At 42.0% G+C, this 16791-nt stretch overlaps 1 protein-coding gene across 4 annotated transcripts in view; it reads left to right on the top strand.

Annotated features, from left to right (window-relative positions):
• The window catches only part of RNF125 (ring finger protein 125), a 112496-nt gene that overhangs the window by 39495 nt on the left and 56210 nt on the right, over nucleotides 1-16791 (top strand). For 2 of the 4 annotated variants that reach the window (XM_082639973.1, XM_082639974.1), the window contains exons 1-2: nucleotides 1484-1736; nucleotides 12854-13025. The gene's annotated coding sequence lies outside the window, so the exon portion shown is untranslated. Of the gene's footprint in view, nucleotides 1-1483; nucleotides 1737-12853; nucleotides 13026-16791 lie in introns of those variants that run through there. The other 2 variants (XM_082639972.1, XM_082639975.1) reach the window with 2 other exon arrangements.

Here is a 16791-nt window from a genome sequence, read left to right on the forward strand (position 1 = left end):
AGATCTCTGAGATCAGTGTCCAACCTCCTTATATTATATATGGCAACTGGAGACACAGAAGAGTTAAATAACTTGCCCAAGTTTACAATATCTCAGTCCAGTTAGTTACTGAGTCACTTGTAAGTCTTAATTCAGATCTCCTTATGTAATAGCAGTAGAGCTGCAGAAGGAATTATCAAGGGAAGGCCCTGGGATCTCCCACTCTGGCTCCAGATTAGTTCCCTAAACATGCCTGGATTGGAGGAAGCTTAGGAAGAGGTCTTAGCCACAGACCTGGAAGAAACCCTGGGATTTAAATGAGTAGTGAAAAGCAAGACATGGTAGAGCAGTTTGATTCTGAGTACCAGAATGAGCAAATCGACATACGCTGTTATTTCCTTACTGCCAGTGGCCTACACTTCTCTCCACGCACACACCACAGTCCCCTCTTTGTGATAACTTGGGTTAGACTGAAGTAGATCAAACTTGGACAGGAGTTAGCACTCTCAGAGATGACAACTTGCCAGTAGAAATCAGAGACCATGACAGCACAGATGAAAGCTTGCTTCTCCCAACACCAGGGCCGAAAGATGTTAATAGATGTTATCCCTGAAATACAAAAAAAAAAAAAGTTCTGCAGCCAATCTTTAGAAAATGTTTAGTTAAACATTTCTTCACTGAAAGACTTACAGGGCTTGTAATATGCTAATATGAGTTTTGAATCTCCAAAAGGCAAATTGGTTCTCAGTCTTTGCCAAACTTATTTGACCATTGTTAAATTAATTAAACATGGAGGCCCTTAGACAGGTGGCTCTATGCCCTGTCTGCCTACTAAGCAAACTGAAATCTAAACCTGTAAATGCCTCAAAGTTAGGAAATTGAAACTTAAGGACAACCATTTACAAACAGCCACCTAGGCTTTAAGCTATAGACAATCAAATAATTTCCTTTCTTTGCTTCTGCACTTTCGCTATATAAGTCTTTCCCTGGCTCCTGTTGGCTGTGCACTCTTAACCATTTCCCGTTTGGGGCTGCCCTGTCCCAATCAATTTTTGCTCAAATAAACTCTTCAAATTTTTAACATGCTTGAGTTTATCTTTTAACACCACAAACCTCTTACATTTTCTTCAGATTTAAAGGATTTATTTTTCCAAGGAGTATGCTTGAGGACAAAGGTTTTCAAATTTATTTTTACTGTGACTTCAGCTAGGGATATATTTCATATCAGAAACCACTACACACATGCTTGTAAATGTAAACCTGAAATGTTTCATAAAATAATACCTACCTTTTTTATATGGGCTGCACATCTTTTCTATTCTACTTTTCTTTCTAATGTATGCTGGATTTTTAAACTCACTAAAGTGATTTCACAATCTATCCATGGGTCACAACCTGAAGTTGAAAGAAGCATTGCTTTAGCAAACACCGGGGTATGATTTAGCAATTTCCCCTCCTCTGTACCCTGTAGTCTTCCTTTTACCTGTGAGCTGTGCAATATTATTGACTGAACCTATGATCTACCTAGGATGAATCCAAATAATAGGGGTTAAATAATCCTCAGTTATTTCACTGAAGTTATATTGGAGCATACCTTGAAGGAAGCATAGTGGGAAAAGCCTGGAAACAGACTGATTACAGTCATCAAAGAGATCTCAGTATCTTTGCAAGACACTTTTTCACCCATGTAGTGAAAGAAGGGGAACCACAACTACATTATATTTTAACATAGTGGATATGCTGTTGACAAGAATGAGGTACTGATTTGCAACAATCAATAAGATGTTTTGTTCAATGAATTAAGCAAGGTGTACAATGTTGTATACAATACGCTTTTATTTGTGTAAAAAAGGGGGGTTATGTATTTATATGGTTGGCATGTATAGAGTATCTCTGGAGGATAAACTGGCCACAGTGGTGTGTCATTTGCTGGGGTTACTGTAGGAGGGACTTTTTTTTTTCATTGCGTTTCCTTTATGTTGTTTTAATGTGTATTACTTTTGCAAAAATAATAATATATTATTAGGTGGATAAATAAGCATATTTCATGAGAGCTGGGAAAATCTGAAAAATGAAAGGACTTCCATTGTTTGCTTTTGTAAGTCACTGCTGGCAATGATATCTCTGAGAAATGAAAGGAAAGCTCTAGGTCCAAGTCTTGAAGACGTATGTATGTACTATAGTGACTGTTAGACATTCCGCTTCATTCACTGTACTCTTGACCTTATTAATAAGAACGATCTCTGTTTAGGGTGTGTGTACTTTATTCCAGCTTTTCCCCAATATACAGGGTTTTTTTAAATACAGGAAAAGGGGTCCAAGTATGTTTTCTCAGGATGATGCAGGTTCTTTTGCTTTACCTGCAGAGGGGTAGAAGCGCCAGAGGCAGAAGAAAAAAAAGAAGAAACTGAACAAGAGGAATGTCCTGAGAGGGGCAGGGCTCCAAGAGGAGAAAGCTAAAGGGGGCTACCAGTACTCAGGGTAATTCAAGAGGGCTAGCAGCAGTGGTTTTCAAACTTTAACATCCACAAGAATCACTAGGGACGCTCATGAAAAATTTAGCCTCTTTTCCCTGGTGGCGCAGTGGTTGAGAGTCCGCCTGCTGATTCAGGGGACATGGGTTCGTGCCCCGGTCCGGGAAGATCCCACATGCCGTGGAGCGGCTGGGCCCGTGAGCCCTGGCCGCTGAGCTTGTGCGTCCGGAGCCTGTGCTCCGCAACGGGAGAGGCCACAACAGTGAGAGGCCCGCATACCGCAAAAAAAAAAAAAAAAAGTACAACTTCACAAACATGTAAATATACCTTTGACTCTTTTCCTTACTTCATCTCACCAGATTGTTTTCAATTTTATTTTGTTTTCCTTTGCAAAGTTGATGAATACCCAAGCACTGGTCCCAGTGTGGGTTTAAACTTTGTTCTAAATGCTTGAATAATGTCCCAGATTCTGTCTCCTTTTTTAAAGCAACAGCCTTTCAGCCTAACGTGAGTCACTCCTCCAGACGTGAGTTTTCCTGTTAGCAGAGCCCGTTAACCTGATCTGCAATCCCAGTGTTAACACCTCCTTGGGAGTTTCCAAACCTGGGTAATCACATAGATAACATCATGTCTTACCAAGTTCCCTCCACTCCCAAGAGAATGAGGTTCATTCAATAAATATTCCATACTTGGTATTTTAGAGACCAGCAAAAAAGGAGACCTTTAAAACATTCAGTGCCATTCAACTGGCCCAGAATCTTTCAAGGGTCCCTCCTTTTCTTGAATCTGGGCCATAGATGCCTTGTGAAAACATATAGACATCTTTATCTTTACAGCACTACTTTCTAGAGGTTGTCTAGCTTTGGCTTTGTTTAAAGCTTGTAAAGAACTCACCATCTGTCAAGGCAGCCCATTCTATTTTTAAGAAACTTGATAATTAGAAGGCTTTTGCTTCTGTTCCTTCTAAATATGCCCACTGGTGTTTACCCAAATTCATGTGCCCTTTGAAAAAAAGTGGAATGACTTCATCTGTCATGCAAGTGGTGGCTTTCGGCTTTATCAAAACATCTGTGATAGTCTCTCCTGCTCTCTTTGTCTTTTCTCTGGCTCCTGAAAGAGGTGGGAGGGAATTATGCATTTGGATTTACTATAAATGTGAATCTAGTTGTATTTAAGCTTACTTTATACATAGATACTCAACAACCAAAAAAATCTCTAGAAGACATAGGGATTAGAATGCACTTGCAACCTAGCAGGAAATTCTCCCTGAAAGAGGCATGTATAGTTTATTCTTTTTCAGTAGGTACGCTTGGGTGGTGGATCATCTTTAGTGTGATTCTTTTGCTTTTCTAACAATGTGTGTGAATATAAGTTATATAACTTTGAAATGAAATTAAAACATGTAGGGGCTGAAATTTTGAATGCGCGGGAGTAGATAACACCTTCTGTGAATAGGGAATGCGGAATTCTTTCCCGAGTTTCTTGAAGGCCAGGACTCTCTTCCTCTTCTTGATATCACCAGTGCCTAGTATAATAGCATGCACAAAGTTGACCTCAATAAATACTTGTTGAATTGAATTTACCTGAATTTCCAGAAGTGGAGAGATCACCAAAGAGAGAAACAGACCAGTAAAAGGGGACTGAAATTACTTCAAGGAAGATTTTTTTAACTGGACTTTTATAATCTTGTCCTTTTACTCCCAAAAACACCCTCAAGGAGATGAAATTATACTGATAACTCTTTGGCAAATTGTGTGTAGAGACCCCCTCTCCACCTTAAAAGCTTTGTCTTTTGAAGTATCAGTATGCTTTTTTATTTTTTAATATTTATTAATTAATTTATTTTGGCTGCACCAGGTCTTAGTTGCGGCACGCGGGATCTTTTAGTTGTGTCAGGTGGACTTCTTAGTTGTGACATGAGAACTCCTAGTTGCAGCGTGCATGTGGGATCTAGTTCCCTGACCAGGGATCGAACCCCCTGCATTGGGAGCACAGAGTCTTACCCATTGCACCACCAGGGAAGTCCCCTCTCTTTTTTTATTTTTATTTTTATTGGAGTATAATTACTTTACAATGCTGTGTTCATTTCTGCTGTGCAGCAAAGTGAATCAGATATACGTATACATGTATCCACTCTTTTTTAGATTTCCTTCCCATTTAGGTCACCACAGAGCATTGAGTAGTGTTCCCTGTGCTATACAGTAAGTTCTCATTAATTATCTATTTTATACATAGTAGTGTATATATGTCAATCCCAACCTCCCAGTTCATCCCACCCCCTCCCCTTGGTAACCATAAGTTTGTTCTCTACATCTGTGACTCTATTTCTGCTTTGCAAATAAGTTCATCTGTACCATTTTTCTAGATTCCACATATAAGCGATATTATATGATATTTGTTTTTCTCTTTCTGACTTACTTCACTCTGTATGACAATCTCTAGGTCCATCCGCGTCTCTGCAAATGGCACAATTTCGTTCCTTTTTATGACTGAGTAATATTCCATTGTATATATGTACCACATCTTCTTTATCTATTCCTCTGTCGATGGACATTTAGGTTGCTTCCATGTCCTGGTTATTGTAAATAGAGCTGCAATGAACATCGGGGTTCATGCATTATTTCGAATTCTGGTTTTCTCCAGATACATGCCTAGGAGTAGAATTCCTGGGTCATATGGTAGCTCTATTTTTAGTTTTTTAAGGAACCTCCATCCTGTTCTCCATAGTGGCTGTACCAGTTTACATTCCCACCAACAGTGTACGAGGGTTCCCTTTTCTCCACACCCTCTCCAGCATTTATTGTTTGTAGATATTTTGATGAAGGCCATTCTAACCACCGTGAGGTGATACCTCACTGTAGTTTTGATTTACATTTCTATAATAATTAGTGATGTTGAGCGTCTTTTCATGTGTTTGTTGGCCATCTGTATGTTGAAGTATCAGTATTCTAATAACCCCAAAGCAGTGTGTCATATTTGGCATTCTTTCCACTCAAGTCAATGTGCATTTTAACATGGCTTTCCAAGGAAAATGATTCTAATTAAAGGAGAAATTACAGTGATAGACAGAGGTGTCTTAGGAAGTATTTTAGTATCAAGTGGTGCCTAAAACTAGGAGTTAGAGAAACCCAAGTCTGTGACTTGGCAGAGAGATGGACCCCCAGGAGAAAAGCTGGGGTGGAGGGAATCTGCTTGAGAGTCATAGCCAAGGTGACACTGTGGTCTGCTGGAACTCCCCAAAGCATTCTGACCCAGTGACCTACTTTAGGAGGGCTGGGAGTGCTGTAGATTCCAGCACAAGTGGAATTGGCAGCGGCCTGTCAGTGCAAAGCTCCCTGTCCCTTATTTGAGGACTGTTTGTACTTTAACCAGATAACTGGATTAACAGCAGCACTTGCCTAATCACAGGAAGCACAGCTCTCTTCTCAGAGTAAAACAGGCATTAATCTTGGGACTTGGCCAAACTCACTCCCCTAGGAAGAGGGTGGGAGGGTCTGACTCAGCTAACAACGGAAGTCCAGCCCAGGAGGGCAAAGGACAGTGTCCTCAGGTTAAGGCAATCTGTGTCTGGGAGATCTGTTGCTGGGTTTCAGGGACAGGCTCTTGGTCCTCAAGGAGAGGATGGGGAAATGCAGGGTAGAGATCCGGTACCAGGGGAAGTGTGGATAACTGGCCTGGACAGTGCTGAGTGATGCCTGTTGTCTTGACATAAGTATAAATAGCATCCCCTTGCATCCTCAGCAAGGTCCTGCTTAGGACTAACGATCATGTCATTCTTGGTATGGGATGCTTGGAATACCAGAAAAGCAACTTTTGATCTAGGAACCGAGGCAGAAGCCGTCTTTATAAATGGGGGCAACAGGGGCTTGAAATAGGAACTGTGACCCAGGACCACTTGCGGGAGGAGGACGGTAAGCAAGCTGCCCCTGCAGTTACTGGGAATCTCAGAGTGAGCACAGCCACATCCACATCAGAATGTCAATAAAGGTCTGTGTCCTTAGTCACAGTGACTCCTGCAGTCCTTTCAAATGCAGGGGGATATAGTCTTCCTCTGTCCTGTTTCTGTTGTCAGCTTCCTAGTTGAGAATGACTGCTATTTACTGAGCATACTAAAGTGGTGTGAAGTATGCCTGAAGAAGAGATGGTTCTGTACTGGGTATTCTTTCCAAATACTTGGGAAAGACACTGTGCTATGTAATGCAGAGACTGCAAGTTGCTTATAATCTAATTGGAAAGTTAAATAGTTATGAGTTTTAAATAGTAATCCAAGACAGCACCAGAAGAGTTATCACAACATAGGCCTGGTTAATCATGAAACCAATTGTGTTAGCTGTGATTTTTATGACAGTTCAGAGAAAGAGTAACCAGTTTAGGTTGGGAAGATGAAAGAAAATTCATGAAGGAAGTAGGACTTCTGGTCCTGAAGGACTTCACATTTATTAAGTATGCGTTACTTGTCAGGCATTTGCACATGCAGATTCTGATCTCTCAGAATAAACCTATGAAATAATTATTAGTATCCATGGTCCTCTAAGGAGGAGACGGGTTCAGAAGGTTTTAGCAACTTGTTTTAAGTCACTCAGCCAGGAAATAGCAAAAGGGCTTAAAACCAAATGGTTCTGTAAAGGAAAAAACATACTCCCTTTTTGTGTCTCCCCTCCTCTCAATACTCTATGACAATACTACCTCACTTCTGACACCAGATGGGTGGGTTTTCTGCACACCAATGGATTCTGGGACACCCGCTGGGTGTCCTACAGTTTAACCCAATTCTGACACTATCTACCTGGAGATAGCACCAGATCCCACAAGTTAAGCACTGTCAAATGACGAAACAATTTAGTAACGAATAGGATGTCCTTTATTCAAGGGAAAACAATTCATGGATGAGAGAACAGTGCCTCACAAGTGGAGCACTCTTCCCAAGGGGTGTATGTGCAAGATTGAGCTTTATAGAATGTTAGAAGAGGCAACATGGAAACAGGGCATGATTGGCTAGGAACTTGGGGATTTCCTTTTAAGGCTAGCAGGTCAATCAGGGAATAAGGAAAAAGTATTTGGCTTAAACTGATTGGCTGAGATTGCATATCTGACTTTATTTAGAACAATGAAATCATTACGGATTCTTGGCAGTTGGAGATTGGCTGGCTGGATATACTGCAATCCTGATCAAGCGGAACATTTACAGGGACATGAAAGTTATCTAACTTCTGCTGATGTGGTACCTTGGGCAGGAGCGGCTCCATCTTGGTCCTAGAAATTTATTTCAACAGGGCTCAGACTGAGTCCCACAAGACTGCCCCACCGCAACCCCCCCCCCACCGCTGCATGCACCAATGGAGAGTCCAGGTTGTCATCTGTGCTGCTAACTGACCAGCTATAAATTGGAGGTTCCCACAACCCTCTCCTCAGGTTTGATTAATTTGCCAGAGTGTCTTATAGAACTCAGGAAAACCCTTTACCTATTAAATTACCAGTTTATCATAAAAGGATATAACTCAGGAACAGCCAGATGGAAGAGATGCATAAGGCAAGGTATGTGGGAAGGGGCTCCATGTTTCCATGCCCATTTTGGGTGTGTCACTCTCCCAGCAACTCCACATGTTGACTAACCCGGAGGCTCTCTGAACCCCATCATCTTGGGGTTTTGTGGAGACTTCATTAAGTAGACACGGTTGATTAAATCATTTCCAGTTGTTGGTTGACTCAGCCTCCAGCCCCTCTCCCCTTCCTAAAGGTTGGGGGAATGAGACTGAAAGTTCCAACCCTCTAATCATGGTTGGTTCCCCTGGCAACCAGCCCTCATCCTGAGAGGCTTTCCAAAAGTAATAAGTTCAGGTGTGGTTGAAAGGGACTAGTTATGAATAATAAGACATTCCTTTCACCTTTATGGCGCTGGAGCTATTTCAGGAACCAAAGATAAAAGAACAGATTCTATAACAGAAGATGCTCCTAGTGTTCTTATCCCTTAGGAAATTCCGAGAGTGTTTGGAGCTCTGTGAAACAGAAACAGGGATACAGACCAAATATATATTTCTTATTATAAATCACAGTGTTTTACTTCAAAGTTTCTATTTTTTCCACCAGGAGGGTCACGAAATCCAATCAGAGGCCTCCAGTCAGTTTGAACAGCGTGAACAAATGCAGGGAGATCTAATAATGGAAGGTCTGTTTGGAGTTCTGCAAGCAGCTGGATTTGACAGGAGGGGAGATTTCAGGAAGTGGAAGGGTGGCATTCTACCAAAGAAGTAAGGAGTAAAGTAAGGCTTCTTAAAGACCTTTTAAAAGTAAGGACTTTGTAAAAAGACCTTAAGTCGAAGTCCAAAGAGCAGTGGGAAGCTATTTAATTTGGGGCCTGGCCCTCCATGCCTGGAAGCCAAGATGGGGCACGGCACTCGGGGTCCTGGATTGTCCACGCAGGCTGCAAGGGCCAGGGCAAGGTATCTGCTATCAAAAGAGAAAACACTCTAAAACCATAAGGGACAGATAAGCTGCAAACTAGAAAAGCAAACAAGTGACACATCATGTAGTGTAAAGCACAAGGGCTTTGGCATCAGCTGAGTTTAAATCTTGGCTCTCCAGATGCAAAAGACCACATAATACATGATTCCATTTATATGAAATTTTCAGAAATTGTAAGCTTGTAGAGACCAAAAGCAAATCAGTGGTTGCCTAGGACTGGAGGTGGGAGTGAGGATTGACTGCACGTGAGCTTAAGGGAACTTTTTGCAGTGATGGAAATGTTCTGGTAACGGTTGCACAACTGTATAAATTTGCTAAAAAACCCATTGAACTGTATATTTTTTTTAATAGATTGTCTTTTTTTCTTTAATTAATTATAATAAATTTATTTATTTATTTCGGCTGCGTCTGGTCTTAGTTGCAGCACGTGGGGCACGTGACTTAGTTGAGGCACGCGGGATCTTTTCGTTGCAGCTCAGGCTCTTCGTTGTGGCGCTTGGGCTTCTCTCTAGTGGTGGCACATGGGCTCCAGGGCATGTGGGCTCTGTAGTTTGCGGCACATGTGGCGCAGGGTCCAGAGCCTGTGGGCTCTGTAGTTTGCAGCACGTGGGCTCTCTCTTTGAGGCCCTCAAGCTTAGTAGTTGCGGCGCGCAGGCTTAGTTGCCCCATGGCATGTGGGATCTTAGTCCCCCAACCAGGGATCGAACACTCATCCCCTGCGTTGGAAGGTGGATTCTTTACCAATGGACCACCAGGGAAGTCCCTGAATTTTATACTTTAAAATGGTGAATTCTATGGTATGTAAATTATACCTGTAAATAGCTGTTTGAATCTTGGCTCTCCCACTCATTATGTGCATGACCTTGGCTGCTCACTTAACATCTTTCAGATACAGTCTTCTGATTTGTGAAATGTACCTACTTAACCATAGGCTCTGTGGTTGATGCCCCCACATTCTTTTCACCTCAGCTGATCCATCTAAGCCAATCACAAGAATCTCATTCTCAGTGCAAATGATTGCACCAGGATGGCTAAGGAGATATGAAGGAGGACACTATGGACTGAATTGTGTTCCCACAAAATTCATATGTTGAAGCCCTCAATGCTATGGTGTTTGTATTTGTATTTGGAGGTGGGGCCTTTGGAAGGTAATTAGGGTTAGATGAGGTCCATGAGGGTTGGACCTCAAGATGGAATTAGTGCTTTTATTAGAAGAAACACCAGACAGCTAGCACTCTTGCACACTCTCTCTCTCTCTTTCTCATTTTCTCTCTCTTTCTCTCACTGCCATGTGAGGGCACAGAGAGAAGGTAGCAGTCTACAAGCCAGAAAGAAAGTACTCACCAGAACCTGACTATGGTGGCCCTCTGATCTTAGACTTCCAGCCTCCAGACTGTGAGAAAATAAATTTCTTCTCTTGAAGCCACTCAGTCTATAATATTTAGTTATGGCAGCCCACTCTGACTAATACAAAGGAATTAATGGAGGCTTCTGGGAAAGGTTTTCCTTGCTCTGCTAGTGGAAGGACAGGAAATCTCTTTCTCATTCCATACATCAAAAAGAACACAAGTAGCCCCCAATGCTACCAGCACCCATTCCACACCACCAGGGAAATCAGCTTCAGAACACAGCTGACATATAGAATTGAACAGAATTGTAAGAAAATAGAGCCAGAATCCTGGAGAAACCTTGCCTGAAGCCAACACTATGTTTGCTCTTCCTGTTCTGTAAGCCAGTACAAGTTCTTACTGTTTAAGCAGTCTTGAGTCCAGTTTCTGTTCCCTGCAGATTGCAGCAACCTAGGGTTATTGGAGGATAAAATCAAATAATGAAAGTAATGACCTTACTCCAGTTTGTGGTGCATATAAATAATAGCTATTATTATTTCAGGCAGGCAACTGATTTGTAAGTCACTCAGTGCGGTGATCATGACTGGTTGATCTATCTGGATATAGAGAAATTTCCTGTCCGTGAGTAAGGGTTATGATGAGCAGAACCAGTCTCTGAGAAAGAAAGACTAGAATAAGATGTACAGAATTGACCTGGTATTTGCCCCTGGCAGACCAGATTTATATTCTGGTTGACAGTGAAGAAACCAGCAGAAGAAATAAAACAGAACTGATCTAAATGTTGAGAACTGCAGTCTCCTTCCTAATTTCCATTTTTCAGCTAGGAATTTTCCTATGGTCCTAGCTTATCAGCCAGCCAGCTCTGCTTTAGAGACTTCCTTAAGTCCTTTCCTTGCCTTCATTTGCGCTCCCATTATTAATTTCTCTGGAATGTGCTCTTACATAAACTCTACTTCTGTTTAAATGCTTATACTACTTAAACAGGTAAAAAATAGTAAAATTAAATGAGCTCATTTAGTTCTCATTTTGCTAGACTCTTCTTTGGATTCAAATAACTTAATTACATATTTAAAGAAAAACAATAAAAATGTCTGCAAAATTATTCCAAAACCACATGTTTACTTGATGGTGAGCAGTTTCTAAACAAAACCAACGTAGCCAGGAAGATAGTTGCTCTAGGCCAGTGAACAGCTCTTCCTTGAATTGTTGTAGCTGGTAATTAAGCTGGTATACATGGTATAATTGTTAGAGTTTTCTGTTTTTATCAGTTGCTCTTCTAAATCCTGCAAACTCTTCAGTTCTTGAACTACCTATGAAATAATTTCCTTGCTTTTAAGAAGCATGTAAAACATCCAATTAGCTATTATGATCCTAAAGCAAAGATTAAGGAAATGTGCAAGTTTTGACTGCAGGGATGTTCATTGCAGCATTATTTATAATAGTAAAAAACAAAATAACCAAATGTCCAATAATTGGGGATTGGTTAAATCAATTATGGTACAGTGCATAAAATGCCATTAAAATGTATGATAAATTCTGATGTGTACAAATAAATAACAATATGAGTCAACAAAAATGCTTCATATAATTATATCTATTAATATGGAAAGGTACTCCTATCAGTGGTAGTAACCAACAGAGACAGTGGTGCCTATCAAAATTGTAGGGGAGCAGGCAAACAACCCTGTGTTAGGCAGAGAATCAGGGCAGCCCTGCAAGGGTCTGCAGCAGCACCCAGCAAAGGGTGATGGAATCTGATGAAGTAGTTACCATAGAGCAGTGACAACGCCCAATGGGAAAGGACTCTTTTGCAAGCATATGTGAGATACCTCTTGATAAGCCCCAGAAATACTTGTGGTCAAACTGAAAAAAAGTAGAGGTCCTGCTTCAGTGATTGTGGGGCTGAGAATCACTGACATTTAAATGATGATTGTTAATATACTTCCATGTGTTCTACAAACGGATAAAGCCTTGGTAAACTGGCTCATCTTTTTTCCCATGAAGAATAGTTTTCACTACATATATATAAATGACATATTTATACACCTTAAGCAAATGGTTTTCAACTACTTTCAAATAATTTAGAAGACTTGGTTTGCTTATAAAGTTATGTTGATGTTAACATTAACAATTCAATTTTTCAAGAACTCCCTATATTCCTATATTTTACGCTAAGCATGTAGATAGATGAGAGAAGTAAAAGTTTCCAGGAAGAGCTCATTTTAAAATTATCAGTAAATGTGGAGTGACTGTGAGTGGCTAGTTACAAGGAATTTCACTTGGCATTTAGCAAACTTTCATCATGTTCCTACCATGTTTAAGACCTTATGCTAGATATTAGGTCCATAAGGTTGAATGAGATTCCTATCTGGGGAGGCAGACAAAACAACTGATTACTGCATTTTTAGATAACCCTTGACATTAATAATTTCAAAACCAGAACATCTAATGTAAAATGAACAATGAGCCACCATCATAATAGCAATACAAGTAAGGTCAAATAAATTAAGTTGCTCATTGTTCTTCTCTGTTGCTGACATAATCCCCTGTTGAGTTTTGTTTTGTTTTGTTTTGTTTTGTTTTTGACAGCCATGTTATTTTAATGAAAGACAGAAGGATGCATACCACTGAATTAGGGAATAACTAACCAAAGCAGAGCATACTGCACGACATGCCAAAAAGAGTTTGGTCATGATGGAGACGAGGACACAAAATGTACACCTGGAGCCTGGATCACAAACATCTGGGATGAGACAGGCAAGTACTTCTAAATCCATCCAACGTTTTTTTGTTTCCCCAAAGACACCAATACTCAGTCAAAAATAGTAGCTGCTGAATTATCTTGAGAAGACCATGCAAAAAAGCTCATAGTATTGTATGCTTCTTTTGATTTCTCTATGAAATTGAGTAAAGTAGTAAGATTATATATTCTGATTAAGAAGATGTGACTGAAATGACCTGCGGACAAGGTGTGGACGCCTTCGCACACTCCACAGAGCCAGCCGTTCTCTCCTCACCATCCCCCAAGCCTTCTAAGGATGTAGCACAAAACTGTGAGCACGAAACATGTATATCCCAAGGGACTCACATCTGGACAAGCGTCCCATTAGAGCCAAATAATCCTAGTTAATTTAGTATTTCTCTTCCTGCTGACAAACTCTGTCACAAGAATAACATAAACTTGAACTTCAGTAAACGATTTTAAATGTTATCCCTTCCAAGGTAGTCTCCCAACCAGGTGTTAGTGCCTGAAAAGTTGTCGCCAAGGAATGGTACAGAAGGTGTCCCCCATGGTGTTGACGATGAGCGGGAGTTGGTCTAGCTTATCACTGTCCCTTAGTTCACTCGCCAGCTGAAACTGTGCACCTCTGATGGACTTGAACCCAGGTGCCGGGACTCAAACCCAGCCAAAACCCAGATTGGGACTTGAACCCATGGTCTTTTAACTGAGATCACAAACCTGGCCTCAGGACTTAATGAAGCTCAGGTTCTTGATGTCTCATAGCAGAAAGAATTCGGTGAGAGACAAAGTGATAGTTAAGAAGTGGATTTAGGGCTTCCCTGGTGGCACAGTAGTTGAGAGTCCGCCTGCCGATGCAGGGAATGCGGCTTCGTGCCCCGGTCCGGGAGGATCCCACATGCTGCAGAGCGGCTGGGCCTGTGAGCCATGGCCGCTGGGCCTGTGCGTCCAGAGCCTGTGCTCCGCAACGGGAGAGGCCACGACAGTGAGAGGCCCGCGTACTGCAAAAAAAAAAAAAAAAATGAAGTGAATTTATTCAGAGAAACACACTCCACAGAGTGTGGGCCATCTCAGAAGGTGAGAGGCCCTCTGTTAAGTTTTTACCTCAGTTATATTCTAGAATAGATTATCTTTCTTAGGCAATTCATTTGGCTGAAAGTATAGTTTGGGATTCTTGAGTGTGATTGGAGAAGATTAGCTTGCAAAATTATCAATATTCATTAGTGCTTTATATATCCTACCTACTCAACCAGTTGATCCAGTTGAATTACTGACTGACAGGGCAATATATGGATCACCTCCCATCATCAATTACTTCACTTCCCATTGTGTAGCCTCCAAATGGTTGAGAAACTGATGACAGCTATAGGGGTATTCCCCAACCTGATAAAATCACCCCCTTCCCCAATTATTACTGCAGGATCCCAGGCCTAAGTTATTGAAACCATTCTTATTTTGAGAATGATTATGACTTAATTCAGGCCAATAAGGGAAGTTTCTGAAGGACTTTTTGGAAATGCCCTCACTTTGAACATCTGATGACCATTCAATCCCTACATAATCCCCATGAGCTGCAAAGCCTACCATCAGGAAATAGGTTGCGTAGGACCTCCCTGGTGGTACAGTGGTTAAGAATCCGCCTGCCAATGCAGGGGACACGGATTTGAGTCCTGGTCCAGGAGATCCCACATGCTGCAGAGCAGCTAAGCCCGTGCACCACAACTCCTGAAGCCCACGCACCTAGAGCCCGTGCTCTGCAACAAGAGAAGCCATTGCAATGAGAAGCCCGCGCACTGCAACGAAGAGTAGCCCCCCGCTCGAAGCAACTAGAGAAAGTCTGTTTGCAGCAACGAAGACCCAACACAGCCAAAATTAATTAATTAATTAATTAAAAATAAAAGGAAATAGGTTGCATAATAGATGTAGCCCTTAGGAGAGGATTCTGTGCTGATGCTCACCCCAGATATGGCCGAAGAGGACATTGGATAAAAGACATCATCCCAGAGGACAGAACTAGGGCTCAGTAAGGGCAAGAGAAAGGGTGATCCTCTCAGGGACACAACTCTGACTACCAGTGTGGTTAACCAAAGACCTCACGCCTCTGCATGGCATAGAGGGCTTGCTATTCTTGTCTAACAGGATATGATATGTGTTTGGAACTGTATGTTGTTGCCCAGCCTCCCATTTTCCAACTCTTTAATCAGTTATCTTGTTCTTTGATTACTGGGGTTATTTATTATTCAGACATAGGCCCCCTGAGGAGATATGGCTAGAATTGGTAAAGATAATGACATAACACCCAGATTGCTGAAGTTGGTGCTAAGACCACAGTTGGACGTCTTTGGGTTGACTCCTGAGTGAATGCATCTCATGTAAGTGGGTGCAGGAAGGTGTATGTACTGGATGTCACAGTGCACCACCCAGACCTCCCCTCCATGACCAAGCCACTCTTCCCCCACCAGCTTCCGTGAGTGATGTCTGCTAGTACCTCACCACCAAGTCCCACCCTAGAAATTGTCCTATCTCTGAATTAGACCTATCCTCAGGCGAAGCCTGCATCCAACATTACTCACAGCAGGGCGGGGGTGTGGAATGAGGAGTGGAACAAAGGCCTCAAGGAAGGACAGCTCCCTGCCCACCTCGCCCCACAGGCTCTGTTACAACAGCATCCCAAGTCAACTTCTCCCTCTGCCCAATCCTAACCTCCCTCACAGTGGTTGACCTCAAGAGTACTACCCAAGAACTTTCCTACACCACAATTCCTATCTCAGAGTCTATTTCCTGGAAATTCAAACTAAGATAATAAATGATAATGATAATAACTTTGGGGAATACTTAACGAGGACTTATCATGTACCAGCCACTCTTCAAAGTGTTTCACATGTATCAACTCACTTAATTCTCACAAGCCCGTGTCATAGGTGCTATTACTAACCTTATTTTATTGATGAAGCAAAATGAAGCACAGAGAGGTTAAGCAAGCTCTCCAAGGTCACATGGCCAGCTCTTAAGTGCCAAAGCTGGGATCTAAGCCTAGGCATTCTTTTTTTTAATACATATGTATTTTTTAAATTTATTTATTTATGTATTTATTTTTGGCTGAGTTGGGTCTTCATTGCTTTCTCTAGCAATGAAGGCTGGGTTGCGTGGGCTTTCTCTAGTTGCGGCGAGCAGGGGCTACTCTTCGTTGCGGTGTGTGGGCTCCTCATCGCAGTGGCTTCTCTTGTCGCAGAGCATGGGCTCTAGGTGCACAGACTTCAGTAGCTGTGGCACGCAGGCTCAGTACTTGTGGCACACGGGCTTAGTTGCTCTGTGGCATGTGGGATCTTCACAAACCAGGGATTGAAACCACGTCCCCTGTGTTAGCAGTAGGACCACTGCGCCACTAGGGAAGTCCCAGCCTAGGCACTCTGTTTTGAGATTTCTGTGCTCTTAACTGTGCTGCCTCTTAAACAATTGGGATAGTACTTACTATGTGATGACCACTTCCACATCCAGTACCACTGCTGAGACATTCAGGGCCAAGAAAAATATCACGTTGCCACAAGAAGCAACCACAGTCCAGATAAAGTTTGGTGGTGAGCTCACCACTCTCAGAGATCCCTCGATCATCCCTGGCCTCCTGGGCTGTCTCAGAAGGAGCAGTCATCAGCCATACTGAGGGCACCAGAGAGCAAAGGCTCCTCAGTGCAGATTAAAGACTCTCGTGCCTTCTTTAAGCAAAGAATATGACAGGGCCAGTGGCCGCTGAGGACAAGAAGAAGACTCAGAGGGAAGCCAAGATTCT

The sequence above is a fragment of the Mesoplodon mirus genome (genome assembly GCF_964341445.2).
Source record: "Mesoplodon mirus genome assembly, chromosome: 13".
In the NCBI taxonomy this organism is placed as follows: Eukaryota; Metazoa; Chordata; class Mammalia; order Artiodactyla; family Ziphiidae; genus Mesoplodon; species Mesoplodon mirus.